The 7,617-nt window shown below is 36.9% G+C and overlaps 1 long non-coding RNA gene across 1 annotated transcript in view; it reads left to right on the forward strand.

Annotated features, from left to right (window-relative positions):
• The first annotated feature begins 6,874 nt into the window (after nt 1-6,874).
• The window catches only part of LOC104867882, a 20,672-nt gene continuing 19,929 nt past the window's right edge, over nt 6,875-7,617 (forward strand). The window contains exon 1 of the long non-coding RNA XR_781886.1: nt 6,875-6,945. This is a non-coding gene — a long non-coding RNA (uncharacterized LOC104867882). The remainder of the gene's footprint in view (nt 6,946-7,617) is intronic.

Here is a 7,617-nt window from a genome sequence, read left to right on the forward strand (position 1 = left end):
TTGCTTTCTATTTCCAGGTGGCTCCAGATGGGGATTTCCTTCCTTTGGAAATGACAGATTTTGTGTGTATAACATGCTAAGTTCAAGACAGCTTCTTGCCCCTCTTCCAATAACAATTTGTTTGTGCTACTTGTGCAGAATACCATCAACTAAGTGATGGAGCAGAAATGTGTTTCTCACATCCTGGAGGCTGGGAAGCACAAGATGAAGGCACCTGCAGATTCAAAGTCTGGCAAGGACCCTCTTCCTGGTTCATAGATGTTCATTTTTCTGTGTCTCACAGAAAGGTGGAATTATCTTTCTGGAGTCTCTTTTAGAAAGACACTATTCCCATCACAAAGGTTCTGCCTTCTTGACCTCAACTCCCAAGATGCATCTTTATACACTATCACACTGGGGGTTACATTTCCCCATGTGAATTTGGGAGCGGGGGAGGCACCAACATTCAATCTGTTGAACCCAAATATAAGGACTTTTGCTTTGATCTCATTCAGGAAATTTGGAATTTTTGGCTGTGTTGTCAGGATGAGAGGCTTTCCTACCCCTTTCCCAGGGACAGAAAAGTTTCATTTCACTCCTCAGTTGAAGTGGTGCATCTTCACCATGCTATGAGGGTAAGAGTTCACTGTCCTTCCTAGCAGATCAGCTTTTTAGCTTTTTTTTTTTTTTTTTTTTTTAACCGGGGATCGAACTTGGGTCCTTGTGCCTGAGCCAAAACCCCAGCCCCAAGTTTTTGTTTTGTAGCAGAAAAAAGTTTAGGGATGTAGGCATATCTTTGGCCTGATCACTAATACCTGTCTCCTTCTTTATGCTTGTGCCCTATGTGGTGGGCTGCTCTCTCCTTGCCTGCCTTCTTCCAATCTTTCTCATAAATATGGGAGGCCCACGTAACTAGAAAATATGAGTGTGGATGAATGTCACTTGTGTCTCGTTCTATCACTTATTCCAAACAGACCACACTTTATATTTAAGAATATGTTAAACTTTGCTAATTTCTTCACAGCCCTCTTATGTACCATGCTCTATGAAAGCTGAATAAATTTGTGTACCTTAGGTTTGCTTTTCCTTTATAAATTTGTATATGTTAGGTTTGCTTTTCCTTTGGATGAAGCTTGACCTTTTTTAGAATTCAGTTTACTGGATTATCTTGTATTACAGATTGAGTGTTTATGCCTCCCCCTAAATTTTATACATTAAAGTCAAAATGATAGTATTAGGAGTTGGAGCATTTGAGAGGTGATCAGTTCATGGTAGTTGAACCTCATAAATGGAGTTAGTGTCCTTAAGCAAAGAGACAGGAAAGCTTGTTCTTTCTCTGATCTATACCGTGTGAGGATAGAAGAAGAGGCTCGTGTAAAAATCAGGGAGAGGAGTATTCTCACCAGACTTAATTGCCTGATGTTGGACTTCTGGCCACCAGCACTGTGAGAAATAAACACTCGTAGTTTAAGGCTCCCAACCCATGTGTTCTCGTAGGGTAGCCCACACAGACGCAGACACCTATGATCTTGGGATCAAGAATATTTATAATTTTACAGACTCCGTGGTTTTCCTGATATCAGGATAAGTGGGGTTTTGCATCTTTCATAATCATAAAAATGTGACTTCGAAATAAATGCTGGGACATTGACGGGTGCATAAAAATCTTCTGAAACTGTTTTCGCTATTTCTCTAACTCCACGGTGGCTCCTTGCTTACCTGTGCTCCCCTTCTTTTCATCTTGCCGGAAACAAAACTGCTTGGTGGTGAGGGGAAAATGCAGAGTAAATCTCTATGCTTGTACAGCCCCTGCAGTAGACTTGGAAATACACCGAGTTTATAATTAGTTAAACCTACTCTGTTAAAAAATTTAAAGAGATAATATTTGCTTTCTCTTTCAAACAACATGGTAACAGAGCACCAATCAAATGATAAATCAAGCATGTGTGAAAAGAGAACAGATGGAGGAAATCAAGAGAGATGAGTGCTGACTCAGACACACTTATATGAGGTAGAGGAAATTTGGGAAATAAAATTACAGCAGGTTAGGCAACTTCTTCTCTGTTTTGCAAGTGTTAGTGAAAGGGGCAGTTAGGAAGAATATGCCTCCAATTACAAACTTGAGGCTTTGAAGAATACGATATCTGATATTCAGCTCCACAAATGTGGTGATAAATATGAGTGACATTCATCCCCTCTCCAGTAACATAAATAACACTCACAAACACGGGACTAGATTTTTTTCTTTGAAAAATATACGTTTTGAGATTTATATGAATTTGTTAACTCCTTGTAGCTAGACATGGAGGGCACCAGGCTTTCCCTGACAATGTGCTAGAAATGAGAAACCTATGTCTGCCAAACCTGTTGGAATTTGATGCCTTGTTGTAGATCTCCCTGCTAGATCATTTGACATGTCACTCATGGGTTTTTAATCTTATAATGAGATTCAAGTAAAGGTCAATCTGAAAGAGAAATTCTTGAAAGAGCAGCAGGAGGCCATAGAGTGATGTGGAAAGGGGAAAAGAAAGCAATCCTATTCCTTTCTCTAAAAAGGATTTTGTGCATCAGAACTTCAGGCCAATTTGCACACTAGCTGGGGCAGTTCCCCAACTCCCCAGGGGCAGCTACACTCTATTATGTTTTCATGCAGTGGAATGTCTGCTCACAGTCGCTCCTATGTGAAAGGCTGGGGTTGGCTAGTCCTCGCGGTTTCTATGTTCCCACTGCCTGTGTTAGAGCAGATTGATGCCTGTAGAAAGGAGCCATCAATCTAAGACAGAGCAATCTAACAAAATCATCTTGGCAAGTCATTTCTAATGATCCAAATGTTCTAGGTAAGTGATTGTTTTTCTAGGAATATTCTGAATGCCAGCCCAGTTGATGTTCTTAGGCTGCCTAAATATCCTCATACACACTTTGAGAACCATTGCAGTAAACTGATCTAAACAATTTAAATGAACAAATATTAAGTTCCTTTGGTAGACACCAATAGCCTTCTCCTTCAATAGCTGCTCTGACACCATCTTCCCAAATAAATAAAGCAAATATTCTGAGTAATTGAAAATGAAGTTATCCTGCAAATATAGATGTTTATTGGCACATGGACATTCATCGTCCATACTTCTACCAATCCTTGACTTCGTGTAATTTTAGAATACTTACAAATACAATATTATAACAGAAAGGAATCAGCTAGATTTCTAGTTAGCCCTGAGTCTAGTGTCTTGACCATATGGTGAATCCTGTTAGAGCTTCGAGTGTTACAAACAGCCCACCGTGGCACCCACTGTAGATCCGCTGCCACTATCTAGCCAGAGGCCATTACATAAGCAAATCTAGAGGGCCACTCTCTTAGGTTAACTGACAAAGCTGACGAGATTCTTAAACTATACTTTGGCAAGTGAGTACATGACTTGGAAGCATTTTAGACTCTATTTTAAAAGTTACTAATCATAATTTCAATAAAGAAAATCTATTTTTAACAATATTTTGCCAGCCTACAAAGACTATTATGTGGACTGGCCAATAAATCCCTAAAGCACTTGTAGTAAACACTTGTGTGTATTCTTTTCATTGTGCCTTGAATCCTTCTCATTGCAATTATTTAACTCTGTTTCAGTAGGCGCCTGGCACCAATAATATTGAAGGTAACGCATGGCTCATAAAACGAAAGCTGATGGGTCTCGTTTTCTTTGAGGAAAGAGAGCTTGAGATTTACTGTTCAGATGAGGGGTTTCATTAGATCCCATGAAAAATCGACACCTTTCATATTATTCCTAGTAAATAAGGAAGTTTAGGAATATTAATATTACTGAACAACATATACGTGATGAATACATCTTTCCCTGATATAGGGAATACTCTATTTGAGTAGAAAAATTTCAATACTTCTCTTTCCAGCCTAAAATTCTATTTGCAGAGGGAAGGCTATAAAATATTGATTAGCTGTACTAATTTCTATAATCTGTTATCAAATCAGTCTCTGAAAAGCAGATCTGTTTTTTATGCTTTATTTTAAAGAAAGAAATCATATACATTCTATTAGTAATTTGGACAAAAAACACACCACATTTATGCTTTTTTCTGGCCTCTATAAAAATTTAAATCAATTTTCTGTATAATCTACATCTGCAGGGATAGACTGAAGTTTAAAAAACACTCAAAGAAAGACTTAATTGGGTTCATTACAGTAAACTTACATAAAACAGAATGTGTTTCAATCTATTTTGAAAGGATGTTCAACATTAAAGGTTAAAACAAAAAGAAGCCTTTAGTTAACCTTCAATTAACCATAGCTGCCTCACACTTTCTATTAATCAAGTTTTACTCCTTCTTGCATTATTTTTATGACATTCAATTTTATTTGGTTTCTTCAATGTATTTCTCAGAGGTGAAATAGCTCTATTTTATGGATGAAAAGTGAATCAAAACAGGAAAGGCTTACTGTGTGACCTTCATAAAGTCATCTCCCTGAGGTTCTTTTCTTATTTTTAAAGTGACAGTAATGAGGTCTACCTCACTGTGCTATGTAAGAGTGGAAAAGCATCATGCAGAGAAGGAGGATGTTTTTTGAAAAGACTAAACACTCTTGGATTCAGAAAGACATTATCTCTGCAAAGTATGAGTTATGTGACATGGGGAAAAGAATTGACATCTCTGAGACTCAGTTTCCTTACCCATAAAATAAAGATGTAAAGCCTCTTTTGGACATTTGGATAGAGGATCAAGTAATTTCTGTAAAAGTCTTGGTATATAAAAAGTGAAAGAAGGTGGTGTTTTCTTGTACTTGGGAAGAGACCCTGAAAATGACTACATAGAAGTAAGTGAAGCAGTCTTAGACATTGTATGTTTTTTTTGAGTCAGGGTCTCACTATGTAGTTGAGACTGACCTGGAACTCACTATGTAGCCCAGGCTGGTCTCGAGCTCAGTGATCCTTCTCCTGCCTCAGTCTCCCAAGTGCTGGGATTACAGGCTTGTGCCACCACACCCAGCTGCTGACATTGTATGTTTTAATAATTAAATAATTAAATTATTTATTGCCCTCTTGGAAAAGTTTCTTCCTCTGATTCCTAATCTTTCTTTTTAAAACTTGATCAGGGATGAGGTTAGGTTTCTGTGGAACCTTGCCTCATACTGTTGATTTTTTCAAAAAAGTAGCCAAAGGATTTGAATATTGAAAAAGTTCATTGTCACGTTCTAAAACAGTGGCTCCCAAACCACCTTGAATCAGGTTTTCCTGCAGACTTCTTCAAAATCCCACATTGAGGGTCTCTATCCCTGGTTCAGTAATTATGAAGTATATTGTTAGAATTTGTTTTTTTCAAGTAATTTTAAAATTTTGTATTCTAACTGCAGTCAAACGCATGTAATACAAAGTAAACCTTATTGCCACTTTTAAGTATATATAGTTCCATAATATTAAGTAAATCCACAGGGTTATGCAACCACCACTTTGGCCATTTTTATTTTTCATTTTATGAAGCAGAAGCTGTACACCATGAGCAATAACTCTCCATGTGCCTCTCCCACAGCCCTAAACAACCACCATTGTGTCCTCTGACCTTACGCATTTTCTGTCTCAAGAACATCGGGTTCATGGACTCATACAGTTTTCACCCATTTGTGATGGGCATATTTCACTTAGCATTAGCTTCAAGGCACATCTATACTGTACCATGTGTCCGAGATTCCTCCTTAAGGCCAAAGGAATGGAAAAGATTCATTAATAAGCAATACTCAGACCTGCACAAGGCACTACATGCCTAGAACACATTGTAATGCACTCTCTGAAGGTGGGAACACAAGTGAATTAAAAGAATATACAGAGAACACTTCTTAAATTTGCAAGCCATCTTTGAGCAGGTTCCATGTTCGTGTTCACTCTATCACCCCAGTTTGAGTACACATATGCAGATGAAGCAAGCACATCCAGTGGTTTTGAAACTGCACATTGCTCAGACATCCAATCACTTTACTTCAGTACTAATGTTTAAATCATAAATAATTTAAAACATAGAAGAAAACAGAATAGGTGACATTGCAATAATTAGAAAACATATTATTTCAAACATTTTGTTTCTGTGTATGTGTGTGTTTGTGGGTCCATTCATACACAGTCAGGACATATGACAAGTACAAAAGCTACCTGTCAAAAAAAGAAAATGAAACCTGCTCAGATGATAGTAAAGGAACATAATGTTCGCACCCTGAAATATGCTGTAGCGATAGGTTTTATGATAGGTTTAAATTACTTAAAATGAGATTAAGAAAGGTCTTTTGTACTAAACTATTAATTGTGTACTCCATACTTGTGTGGGTCTGAGTATTGCTTATTAATGAATATTTGTCATAAAACACATCAGGAGTTAGATAAGAATTTGGCATTGCTCTGACACACAAAGATTTTTATAGACTCCAGAAGTAGATAAAGAATTGCTAACAGAATTAATGGAGAGGTGTGAATGCTACCAGCAATGCAGAATTCTCTTCCAGCTCAGGAAATATACCTCCAAATTTATGACTATATTTCTCCCTTTGGCATTTTTCTCAACCATATGTAGTTTTTAAATTATTGTGGTGAATTCTATCACATTATTGAAAATATACAGGATGTATTTATCTAAGACAAATATGATTTTACTTAGTATGTTTTCTGAAATAATAGCACGCAATATGCACCAGAAAATAAAGCCATTATCTAATAATATAACTGTGTATGAACTATATTTGATACTGCCAGCATTTTTGAAACATATATGTTTAACAGATGTAAGTGTTTATATTAGATCATATGGAATATAATTCTTCATCTGGCTTTTAAAGAGGTGTGGAACTCTTGCATTTCCTCAGCAGAGTTATTTTCAAAGTGCCTCAGATTTCTGTATTTGATGGCTCTATCTCAAACCTTCTGAGCTGCCTGCTGCTGATCTTGGCATTAAAAACAGAGTGGCATTCCCCCAAAGGTAAGAGTTATTTTTTTCTATTAATTAACAGAGAAGACTCCAGGATAGGTGGATACATGTATACACAGATTCATGATCAGATAGATGTTAACTTACTGAAGTGTTATCATCTAGCTGTGACCTTTAAAAAGTTACAATAAGTAGATACACAACTGGAAATTAAATATTAATGAAGCTGTGTTCAGAACAAGTTTATAAGAACGTTTTTACATTGTGTATCTTCATTGATCCTCCTAACTGTGAAAAGAAAAGCTGTAGACATTTTGCAGAAGAGAAACCAGATACTGACGTAAGCTGCCTTGCTGAGTCACAGAGCGTGAAGAGATGACAGGAATCAATTTCTTGAACAGACTCGCAATTCAGGCATCATTCCTCTAAAGCACGCAGCATAAAGCAAGAAGAATCTTCCCCTACTGTTTAGTTTGTTCATGAGGGCCTCCACATTTTCGGGTGAGACACTCTTGGCCAAATAATTAAGCTCCATTAGATAATACCCATAAACTTCTAACCAAAGAATCCAGAACAACAATAATGTTATTGTTCTCCATATTTTGCAAACAAGATTTTAGTAAAGATTCTCAGACCTAGATGGTACTCAGAATCCTCTCCAGGGCTTTTGGAAAACATTGATTTTTTTTTTTTTTTTTTTTTTTTTTTTTTTTTATTCTTAAT

This window comes from Fukomys damarensis, unplaced genomic scaffold (genome assembly GCF_012274545.1).
Source record: "Fukomys damarensis isolate Sample0158 unplaced genomic scaffold, DMR_v1.0_HiC HiC_scaffold_12, whole genome shotgun sequence".
NCBI lineage: Eukaryota > Metazoa > Chordata > Mammalia > Rodentia > Bathyergidae > Fukomys > Fukomys damarensis.